Genomic DNA, 12,730 nt, shown 5'->3' on the forward strand with positions numbered 1-12,730 from the left:
GCAACGTCCTTTGCACCACTGAAAGCATTGGGCTCCTTTTGAAAGTTGGCTGGAGTTACAAGAACACAAGGTATCCTAAACAGAAATACATCTCTTGTACCAGAGTAACCTGCAAAGTGCAGGGAACCACGTTAAATGAGCTTCCCTACATGTGAAACTAAGTCACTCGCTCTAACTTAAGAAAACTCATTCCAGCCTCAAAGAAAGTAATTTCTCCTGAGGAAATACTGCTAGCACAAGTCTCAAAAGAAAGTTTTCTCAGCCTTGCAGACATTCAAAGTGTTTGATAAACTATCATGACACTCATAGCATCATACACATTGCTACAGTCTACACAAATTCAATTTATACTGAAGACCCTACTAAAAGGTACTGAAAACCGTCAGATGGGATGAACGTATTTTAATGACAAGCAAACTGAGTAAATCATAGTTTGACTTACCATATAAATTGAAAACGGAGTAAAGAATGCTGATGGAGTTTTTTTTTATTTCGTCTCAGGAACGCAGTCATTCTCTTCTGCAACACTGCCTGCTGGTCATTCAATATATTCTGCAGATGAAAGGCTGATGAACAAGTTTTTTTTTTTTTTTGGTCTCAGTAATGCACGGAAATCCTCTTCTGCACACTGCCTCTGCTGGTCACTCAATATATTCTGCAGATGAAAGGCTGAGGAACGAGGTTTTTTTTTTGTGTCTCAGCAACGCAGGGAAATTCTCTTCTGCAAACTGCCTCAATATATTCTGCAGATGAAAGGCTGAGGAACGAGGTTCTTTTTTTTTTTTTGGTCTCAGCAATGCAGGGAAATTCTCGTCTGCAAACTGCCTCTGCTGGTCACTCAATATATTCTGCAGATGAAAGGCTGAGGAACGAGGTTTTTTGGTCTCAGCAACGCAGGGAAATTCTCTTCTGCCCACTGCCTCTGCTGGTCACAATATAGTGTGCAGATGAAAGGCTGAGTAACAAGGTTTTTTTTGTTTTGTTTTTAATCTCAGCAACGAAGGAAAATTCTCTTCTGCACACTGCCTCTGCTGGTCACTGAATATATTCTGCAGATGAAAGGCTGAGGAACGAGGTTTTTTTTTTTTTGGTCTCAGGAACGCAGAGTCATTCTCTTCTGCAACACTGCCTGCTGGTCATTCAATATATTCTGCAGATGAAAGGCTGATGAACAAGTTTTTTTTTTTTTTTGGTCTCAGTAATGCACGGAAATTTTCTTCTGCACACTGCCTCTGCTGGTCACTCAATATATTCTGCAGATGAAAGGCTGAGGAACGAGGTTTTTTTTTTTGGGTCTCAGCAACGCAGGGAAATTCTCTTCTGCAAACTGCCTCAATATATTCTGCAGATGAAAGGCTGAGGAACGAGGTTCTTTTTTTTTTTTGGGTCTCAACAATGCAGGGAAATTCTCTTCTGCACACTGCCTCTGCTGGTCACTCAATATATTCTGCAGATGAAAGGCTGAGGAACGAGGTTCTTTTGGGTTTTTTTTTGGTCTCAGCAACACATGGAAACTTGCTTCTGCACACTGCCTCTGCTGGTCATTCTATATATTCTGCAGATGGAAAAGTCCACTGTTAGTCAATTTTTAGAACTTGAATATTTCCAAAGTAATGTAACAACAAAAAACAGATCTTTATAAAGCATTGATAATTAATACTATGGAGTCTGTAATATTGTGAAAATCCACAGATCATTAAGAATTCTAAACTCAATTTTATTTTCCACCTAGCATACTCTCAATCCTAGGTCTTATTTGCTACCCCTCTCGAGACAACTCTAGCACCTATATTAGGACGTAGATAAAAAGATCTCATGGCCAGTCGAGTGACAGCATACCCTTCTCACTGAAAATCTTTTAGGTTATGGTACACCACTAGCAAATAAGTTATCTGATAAGTTGAGGTAGGAAGGTTTATGCTACGGTTAGTGGGAATAATAAAAACTATGAATAACAGATTCTAACATCTTCGTTTTTGCACATCCCTATCAGCTAACCTATAGAGAACTCAAGAATATTGGGATCGATCACACCTTCAAACAAATGTAGGAGCCTCAAATAATGCCCTAGTTTCTTTCATCTCAGAATGTTAATCTTCAGTTGGGCATCCTGTCTGGCCTGCTACCCATTTCAATACCATGATAAATATATTCCATTGTATGCTAGGCAATTGATTGTCCCTCATGTCAGATGACATCCTCCTGTAGCTTTATCGTGTTAGGGCATCACTTGACAAAGCGACCAGGGGGACGATTACGAAGGAGGATGAGACCTCAGCAATTACGCTCAATATATCTATCTAAAATAAACACTGCAAGGCAAGTAGTAGGAGGTGTAATGGCAACGTCCTTTGCACCACTGAAAGCATTGGGCTCCTTTTGAAAGTTGGCTGGAGTTACAAGAACACAAGGTATCCTAAACAGAAATACATCTCTTGTACCAGAGTAACCTGCAAAGTGCAGGGAACCACGTTAAATGAGCTTCCCTACATGTGAAACTAAGTCACTCGCTCTAACTTAAGAAAACTCATTCCAGCCTCAAAGAAAGTAATTTCTCCTGAGGAAATACTGCTAGCACAAGTCTCAAAAGAAAGTTTTCTCAGCCTTGCAGACATTCAAAGTGTTTGATAAACTATCATGACACTCATAGCATCATACACATTGCTACAGTCTACACAAATTCAATTTATACTGAAGACCCTACTAAAAGGTACTGAAAACCGTCAGATGGGATGAACGTATTTTAATGACAAGCAAACTGAGTAAATCATAGTTTGACTTACCATATAAATTGAAAACGGAGTAAAGAATGCTGATGGAGTTTTTTTTTATTTCGTCTCAGGAACGCAGTCATTCTCTTCTGCAACACTGCCTGCTGGTCATTCAATATATTCTGCAGATGAAAGGCTGATGAACAAGTTTTTTTTTTTTTTTGGTCTCAGTAATGCACGGAAATCCTCTTCTGCACACTGCCTCTGCTGGTCACTCAATATATTCTGCAGATGAAAGGCTGAGGAACGAGGTTTTTTTTTTGTGTCTCAGCAACGCAGGGAAATTCTCTTCTGCAAACTGCCTCAATATATTCTGCAGATGAAAGGCTGAGGAACGAGGTTCTTTTTTTTTTTTTGGTCTCAGCAATGCAGGGAAATTCTCGTCTGCAAACTGCCTCTGCTGGTCACTCAATATATTCTGCAGATGAAAGGCTGAGGAACGAGGTTTTTTGGTCTCAGCAACGCAGGGAAATTCTCTTCTGCCCACTGCCTCTGCTGGTCACAATATAGTGTGCAGATGAAAGGCTGAGTAACAAGGTTTTTTTTGTTTTGTTTTTAATCTCAGCAACGAAGGAAAATTCTCTTCTGCACACTGCCTCTGCTGGTCACTCAATATATTCTGCAGATGAAAGGCTGAGGAACGAGGTTTTTTTTTTTTTGGTCTCAGGAACGCAGAGTCATTCTCTTCTGCAACACTGCCTGCTGGTCATTCAATATATTCTGCAGATGAAAGGCTGATGAACAAGTTTTTTTTTTTTTTTTGGTCTCAGTAATGCACGGAAATTTTCTTCTGCACACTGCCTCTGCTGGTCACTCAATATATTCTGCAGATGAAAGGCTGAGGAACGAGGTTTTTTTTTTTGGGTCTCAGCAACGCAGGGAAATTCTCTTCTGCAAACTGCCTCAATATATTCTGCAGATGAAAGGCTGAGGAACGAGGTTCTTTTTTTTTTTTGGGTCTCAACAATGCAGGGAAATTCTCTTCTGCACACTGCCTCTGCTGGTCACTCAATATATTCTGCAGATGAAAGGCTGAGGAACGAGGTTCTTTTGGGTTTTTTTTTGGTCTCAGCAACACATGGAAACTTGCTTCTGCACACTGCCTCTGCTGGTCATTCTATATATTCTGCAGATGGAAAAGTCCACTGTTAGTCAATTTTTAGAACTTGAATATTTCCAAAGTAATGTAACAACAAAAAACAGATCTTTATAAAGCATTGATAATTAATACTATGGAGTCTGTAATATTGTGAAAATCCACAGATCATTAAGAATTCTAAACTCAATTTTATTTTCCACCTAGCATACTCTCAATCCTAGGTCTTATTTGCTACCCCTCTCGAGACAACTCTAGCACCTATATTAGGACGTAGATAAAAAGATCTCATGGCCAGTCGAGTGACAGCATACCCTTCTCACTGAAAATCTTTTAGGTTATGGTACACCACTAGCAAATAAGTTATCTGATAAGTTGAGGTAGGAAGGTTTATGCTACGGTTAGTGGGAATAATAAAAACTATGAATAACAGATTCTAACATCTTCGTTTTTGCACATCCCTATCAGCTAACCTATAGAGAACTCAAGAATATTGGGATCGATCACACCTTCAAACAAATGTAGGAGCCTCAAATAATGCCCTAGTTTCTTTCATCTCAGAATGTTAATCTTCAGTTGGGCATCCTGTCTGGCCTGCTACCCATTTCAATACCATGATAAATATATTCCATTGTATGCTAGGCAATTGATTGTCCCTCATGTCAGATGACATCCTCCTGTAGCTTTATCGTGTTAGGGCATCACTTGACAAAGCGACCAGGGGGACGATTACGAAGGAGGATGAGACCTCAGCAATTACGCTCAATATATCTATCTAAAATAAACACTGCAAGGCAAGTAGTAGGAGGTGTAATGGCAACGTCCTTTGCACCACTGAAAGCATTGGGCTCCTTTTGAAAGTTGGCTGGAGTTACAAGAACACAAGGTATCCTAAACAGAAATACATCTCTTGTACCAGAGTAACCTGCAAAGTGCAGGGAACCACGTTAAATGAGCTTCCCTACATGTGAAACTAAGTCACTCGCTCTAACTTAAGAAAACTCATTCCAGCCTCAAAGAAAGTAATTTCTCCTGAGGAAATACTGCTAGCACAAGTCTCAAAAGAAAGTTTTCTCAGCCTTGCAGACATTCAAAGTGTTTGATAAACTATCATGACACTCATAGCATCATACACATTGCTACAGTCTACACAAATTCAATTTATACTGAAGACCCTACTAAAAGGTACTGAAAACCGTCAGATGGGATGAACGTATTTTAATGACAAGCAAACTGAGTAAATCATAGTTTGACTTACCATATAAATTGAAAACGGAGTAAAGAATGCTGATGGAGTTTTTTTTTATTTCGTCTCAGGAACGCAGTCATTCTCTTCTGCAACACTGCCTGCTGGTCATTTAATATATTCTGCAGATGAAAGGCTGATGAACAAGTTTTTTTTTTTTTTTGGTCTCAGTAATGCACGGAAATCCTCTTCTGCACACTGCCTCTGCTGGTCACTCAATATATTCTGCAGATGAAAGGCTGAGGAACGAGGTTTTTTTTTTGTGTCTCAGCAACGCAGGGAAATTCTCTTCTGCAAACTGCCTCAATATATTCTGCAGATGAAAGGCTGAGGAACGAGGTTCTTTTTTTTTTTTTGGTCTCAGCAATGCAGGGAAATTCTCGTCTGCAAACTGCCTCTGCTGGTCACTCAATATATTCTGCAGATGAAAGGCTGAGGAACGAGGTTTTCTGGTCTCAGCAACGCAGGGAAATTCTCTTCTGCCCACTGCCTCTGCTGGTCACAATATAGTGTGCAGATGAAAGGCTGAGTAACAAGGTTTTTTTTGTTTTGTTTTTAATCTCAGCAACGAAGGAAAATTCTCTTCTGCACACTGCCTCTGCTGGTCACTCAATATATTCTGCAGATGAAAGGCTGAGGAACGAGGTTTTTTTTTTTTTGGTCTCAGGAACGCAGAGTCATTCTCTTCTGCAACACTGCCTGCTGGTCATTCAATATATTCTGCAGATGAAAGGCTGATGAACAAGTTTTTTTTTTTTTTTTGGTCTCAGTAATGCACGGAAATTTTCTTCTGCACACTGCCTCTGCTGGTCACTCAATATATTCTGCAGATGAAAGGCTGAGGAACGAGGTTTTTTTTTTTGGGTCTCAGCAAAGCAGGGAAATTCTCTTCTGCAAACTGCCTCAATATATTCTGCAGATGAAAGGCTGAGGAACGAGGTTCTTTTTTTTTTTGGGTCTCAACAATGCAGGGAAATTCTCTTCTGCACACTGCCTCTGCTGGTCACTCAATATATTCTGCAGATGGAAGGCTGAGGAACGAGGTTCTTTTGGGTTTTTTTTTGGTCTCAGCAACACATGGAAACTTGCTTCTGCACACTGCCTCTGCTGGTCATTCTATATATTCTGCAGATGGAAAAGTCCACTGTTAGTCAATTTTTAGAACTTGAATATTTCCAAAGTAATGTAACAACAAAAAACAGATCTTTATAAAGCATTGATAATTAATACTATGGAGTCTGTAATATTGTGAAAATCCACAGATCATTAAGAATTCTAAACTCAATTTTATTTTCCACCTAGCATACTCAATCCTAGGTCTTATTTGCTACCCCTCTCGAGACAACTCTAGCACCTATATTAGGACGTAGATAAAAAGATCTCATGGCCAGTCGAGTGACAGCATACCCTTCTCACTGAAAATCTTTTAGGTTATGGTACACCACTAGCAAATAAGTTATCTGATAAGTTGAGGTAGGAAGGTTTATGCTACGGTTAGTGGGAATAATAAAAACTATGAATAACAGATTCTAACATCTTCGTTTTTGCACATCCCTATCAGCTAACCTATAGAGAACTCAAGAATATTGGGATCGATCACACCTTCAAACAAATGTAGGAGCCTCAAATAATGCCCTAGTTTCTTTCATCTCAGAATGTTAATCTTCAGTTGGGCATCCTGTCTGGCCTGCTACCCATTTCAATACCATGATAAATATATTCCATTGTATGCTAGGCAATTGATTGTCCCTCATGTCAGATGACATCCTCCTGTAGCTTTATCGTGTTAGGGCATCACTTGACAAAGCGACCAGGGGGACGATTACGAAGGAGGATGAGACCTCAGCAATTACGCTCAATATATCTATCTAAAATAAACACTGCAAGGCAAGTAGTAGGAGGTGTAATGGCAACGTCCTTTGCACCACTGAAAGCATTGGGCTCCTTTTGAAAGTTGGCTGGAGTTACAAGAACACAAGGTATCCTAAACAGAAATACATCTCTTGTACCAGAGTAACCTGCAAAGTGCAGGGAACCACGTTAAATGAGCTTCCCTACATGTGAAACTAAGTCACTCGCTCTAACTTAAGAAAACTCATTCCAGCCTCAAAGAAAGTAATTTCTCCTGAGGAAATACTGCTAGCACAAGTCTCAAAAGAAAGTTTTCTCAGCCTTGCAGACATTCAAAGTGTTTGATAAACTATCATGACACTCATAGCATCATACACATTGCTACAGTCTACACAAATTCAATTTATACTGAAGACCCTACTAAAAGGTACTGAAAACCGTCCGATGGGATGAACTTATTTTAATGACAAGCAAACTGAGTAAATCATAGTTTGACTTACCATATAAATTGAAAACGGAGTAAAGAATGCTGATGGAGTTTTTTTTTATTTCGTCTCAGGAACGCAGTCATTCTCTTCTGCAACACTGCCTCAATATATTCTGCAGATGAAAGGCTGATGAACAAGTTTTTTTGTTTTTTTTGTCTCAGTAATGCACGGAAATTCTCTTCTGCACACTGCCTCTGATGGAGTTTTTTTTTATTTCGTCTCAGGAACGCAGAGTCATTCTCTTCTGCAACACTGCCTGCTGGTCATTCAATATATTCTGCAGATGAAAAGCTGATGAACAAGTTTTTTTTTTTTTTTGGTCTCAGTAATGCACGGAAATTCTCTTCTGCACACTGCCTCTGCTGGTCACTCAATATATTCTGCAGATGAAAGGCTGAGGAACGAGGTGTTTTTTTTTTTTGGTCTCAGGAACGCAGAGTCATTCTCCTCTGCAACACTGCCTGCTGGTCATTCAATATATTCTGCAGATGAAAGGCTGATGAACAAGTTTTTTTTTTTTTTTTGGTCTCAGTAATGCACGGAAATTCTCTTCTGCACACTGCCTCTGCTGGTCACTCAATATGTTCTGCAGATGAAAGGCTGAGGAACGAGGTTTTTTTTTTTGGGTCTCAGCAACGCAGGGAAATTCTCTTCTGCAAACTGCCTCAATATATTCTGCAGATGAAAGGCTGAGGAACTAGGTTCTTTTTTTTTTTTTTTGGTCTCAACAATGCAGGGAAATTCTCTTCTGCACACTGCCTCTGCTGGTCACTCAATATATTCTGCAGATGAAAGGCTGAGGAACGAGGTTCTTTTGTTTTTTATTTTGGTCTCAGCAACACATGGAAACTTGCTTCTGCACACTGCCTCTGCTGGTCATTCTATATATTCTGCAGATGGAAAAGTCCACTGTTAGTCAATTTTTAGAACTTGAATATTTCCAAAGTAATGTAACAACAAAAAACAGATCTTTATAAAGCATTGATAATTAATACTATGGAGTCTGTAATATTGTGAAAATCCACAGATCATTAAGAATTCTAAACTCAATTTTATTTTCCACCTAGCATACTCTCAATCCTAGGTCTTATTTGCTACCCCTCTCGAGACAACTCTAGCACCTATTAGGACGTAGATAAAAAGATCTCATGGCCAGTCGAGTGACAGCATACCCTTCTCACTGAAAATCTTTTAGGTTATGGTACACCACTAGCAAATAAGTTATCTGATAAGTTGAGGTAGGAAGGTTTATGCTACGGTTAGTGGGAATAATAAAAACTATGAATAACAGATTCTAACATCTTCGTTTTTGCACATCCCTATCAGCTAACCTATAGAGAACTCAAGAATATTGGGATCGATCACACCTTCAAACAAATGTAGGAGCCTCAAATAATGCCCTAGTTTCTTTCATCTCAGAATGTTAATCTTCAGTTGGGCATCCTGTCTGGCCTGCTACCCATTTCAATACCATGATAAATATATTCCATTGTATGCTAGGCAATTGATTGTCCCTCATGTCAGATGACATCCTCCTGTAGCTTTATCGTGTTAGGGCATCACTTGACAAAGCGACCAGGGGGACGATTACGAAGGAGGATGAGACCTCAGCAATTACGCTCAATATATCTATCTAAAATAAACACTGCAAGGCAAGTAGTAGGAGGTGTAATGGCAACGTCCTTTGCACCACTGAAAGCATTGGGCTCCTTTTGAAAGTTGGCTGGAGTTACAAGAACACAAGGTATCCTAAACAGAAATACATCTCTTGTACCAGAGTAACCTGCAAAGTGCAGGGAACCACGTTAAATGAGCTTCCCTACATGTGAAACTAAGTCACTCGCTCTAACTTAAGAAAACTCATTCCAGCCTCAAAGAAAGTAATTTCTCCTGAGGAAATACTGCTAGCACAAGTCTCAAAAGAAAGTTTTCTCAGCCTTGCAGACATTCAAAGTGTTTGATAAACTATCATGACACTCATAGCATCATACACATTGCTACAGTCTACACAAATTCAATTTATACTGAAGACCCTACTAAAAGGTACTGAAAACCGTCAGATGGGATGAACGTATTTTAATGACAAGCAAACTGAGTAAATCATAGTTTGACTTACCATATAAATTGAAAACGGAGTAAAGAATGCTGATGGAGTTTTTTTTTATTTCGTCTCAGGAACGCAGTCATTCTCTTCTGCAACACTGCCTGCTGGTCATACAATATATTCTGCAGATGAAAGGCTGATGAACAAGTTTTTTTTTTTTTTTGGTCTCAGTAATGCACGGAAATCCTCTTCTGCACACTGCCTCTGCTGGTCACTCAATATATTCTGCAGATGAAAGGCTGAGGAACGAGGTTTTTTTTTTGTGTCTCAGCAACGCAGGGAAATTCTCTTCTGCAAACTGCCTCAATATATTCTGCAGATGAAAGGCTGAGGAACGAGGTTCTTTTTTTTTTTTTGGTCTCAGCAATGCAGGGAAATTCTCGTCTGCAAACTGCCTCTGCTGGTCACTCAATATATTCTGCAGATGAAAGGCTGAGGAACGAGGTTTTCTGGTCTCAGCAACGCAGGGAAATTCTCTTCTGCCCACTGCCTCTGCTGGTCACAATATAGTGTGCAGATGAAAGGCTGAGTAACAAGGTTTTTTTTGTTTTGTTTTTAATCTCAGCAACGAAGGAAAATTCTCTTCTGCACACTGCCTCTGCTGGTCACTCAATATATTCTGCAGATGAAAGGCTGAGGAACGAGGTTTTTTTTTTTTTGGTCTCAGGAACGCAGAGTCATTCTCTTCTGCAACACTGCCTGCTGGTCATTCAATATATTCTGCAGATGAAAGGCTGATGAACAAGTTTTTTTTTTTTTTTTGGTCTCAGTAATGCACGGAAATTTTCTTCTGCACACTGCCTCTGCTGGTCACTCAATATATTCTGCAGATGAAAGGCTGAGGAACGAGGTTTTTTTTTTTGGGTCTCAGCAACGCAGGGAAATTCTCTTCTGCAAACTGCCTCAATATATTCTGCAGATGAAAGGCTGAGGAACGAGGTTCTTTTTTTTTTTTGGGTCTCAACAATGCAGGGAAATTCTCTTCTGCACACTGCCTCTGCTGGTCACTCAATATATTCTGCAGATGAAAGGCTGAGGAACGAGGTTCTTTTGGGTTTTTTTTTGGTCTCAGCAACACATGGAAACTTGCTTCTGCACACTGCCTCTGCTGGTCATTCTATATATTCTGCAGATGGAAAAGTCCACTGTTAGTCAATTTTTAGAACTTGAATATTTCCAAAGTAATGTAACAACAAAAAACAGATCTTTATAAAGCATTGATAATTAATACTATGGAGTCTGTAATATTGTGAAAATCCACAGATCATTAAGAATTCTAAACTCAATTTTATTTTCCACCTAGCATACTCTCAATCCTAGGTCTTATTTGCTACCCCTCTCGAGACAACTCTAGCACCTATATTAGGATGTAGATAAAAAGATCTCATGGCCAGTCGAGTGACAGCATACCCTTCTCACTGAAAATCTTTTAGGTTATGGTACACCACTAGCAAATAAGTTATCTGATAAGTTGAGGTAGGAAGGTTTATGCTACGGTTAGTGGGAATAATAAAAACTATGAATAACAGATTCTAACATCTTCGTTTTTGCACATCCCTATCAGCTAACCTATAGAGAACTCAAGAATATTGGGATCGATCACACCTTCAAACAAATGTAGGAGCCTCAAATAATGCCCTAGTTTCTTTCATCTCAGAATGTTAATCTTCAGTTGGGCATCCTGTCTGGCCTGCTACCCATTTCAATACCATGATAAATATATTCCATTGTATGCTAGGCAATTGATTGTCCCTCATGTCAGATGACATCCTCCTGTAGCTTTATCGTGTTAGGGCATCACTTGACAAAGCGACCAGGGGGACGATTACGAAGGAGGATGAGACCTCAGCAATTACGCTCAATATATCTATCTAAAATAAACACTGCAAGGCAAGTAGTAGGAGGTGTAATGGCAACGTCCTTTGCACCACTGAAAGCATTGGGCTCCTTTTGAAAGTTGGCTGGAGTTACAAGAACACAAGGTATCCTAAACAGAAATACATCTCTTGTACCAGAGTAACCTGCAAAGTGCAGGGAACCACGTTAAATGAGCTTCCCTACATGTGAAACTAAGTCAATCGCTCTAACTTAAGAAAACTCATTCCAGCCTCAAAGAAAGTAATTTCCCCTGAGGAAATACTGCTAGCACAAGTCTCAAAAGAAAGTTTTCTCAGCCTTGCAGACATTCAAAGTGTTTGATAAACTATCATGACACTCATAGCATCATACACATTGCTACAGTCTACACAAATTCAATTTATACTGAAGACCCTACTAAAAGGTACTGAAAACCGTCAGATGGGATGAACGTATTTTAATGACAAGCAAACTGAGTAAATCATAGTTTGACTTACCATATAAATTGAAAACGGCGTAAAGAATGCTGATGGAGTTTTTTTTATTTCGTCTCAGGAACGCAGTCATTCTCTTCTGCAACACTGCCTGCTGGTCATTCAATATATTCTGCAGATGAAAGGCTGATGAACAAGTTTTTTTTTTTTTTTGGTCTCAGTAATGCACGGAAATCCTCTTCTGCACACTGCCTCTGCTGGTCACTCAATATATTCTGCAGATGAAAGGCTGAGGAACGAGGTTTTTTTTTTGTGTCTCAGCAACGCAGGGAAATTCTCTTCTGCAAACTGCCTCAATATATTCTGCAGATGAAAGGCTGAGGAACGAGGTTCTTTTTTTTTTTTTGGTCTCAGCAATGCAGGGAAATTCTCGTCTGCAAACTGCCTCTGCTGGTCACTCAATATATTCTGCAGATGAAAGGCTGAGGAACGAGGTTTTTTGGTCTCAGCAACGCAGGGAAATTCTCTTCTGCCCACTGCCTCTGCTGGTCACAATATAGTGTGCAGATGAAAGGCTGAGTAACAAGGTTTTTTTTGTTTTGTTTTTAATCTCAGCAACGAAGGAAAATTCTCTTCTGCACACTGCCTCTGCTGGTCACTCAATATATTCTGCAGATGAAAGGCTGAGGAACGAGGTTTTTTTTTTTTTGGTCTCAGGAACGCAGAGTCATTCTCTTCTGCAACACTGCCTGCTGGTCATTCAATATATTCTGCAGATGAAAGGCTGATGAACAAGTTTTTTTTTTTTTTTTGGTCTCAGTAATGCACGGAAATTTTCTTCTGCACACTGCCTCTGCTGGTCACTCAATATATTCTGCAGATG

Source organism: Triturus cristatus, chromosome 10 (genome assembly GCF_964204655.1).
Source record: "Triturus cristatus chromosome 10, aTriCri1.1, whole genome shotgun sequence".
Lineage (NCBI taxonomy): Eukaryota > Metazoa > Chordata > Amphibia > Caudata > Salamandridae > Triturus > Triturus cristatus.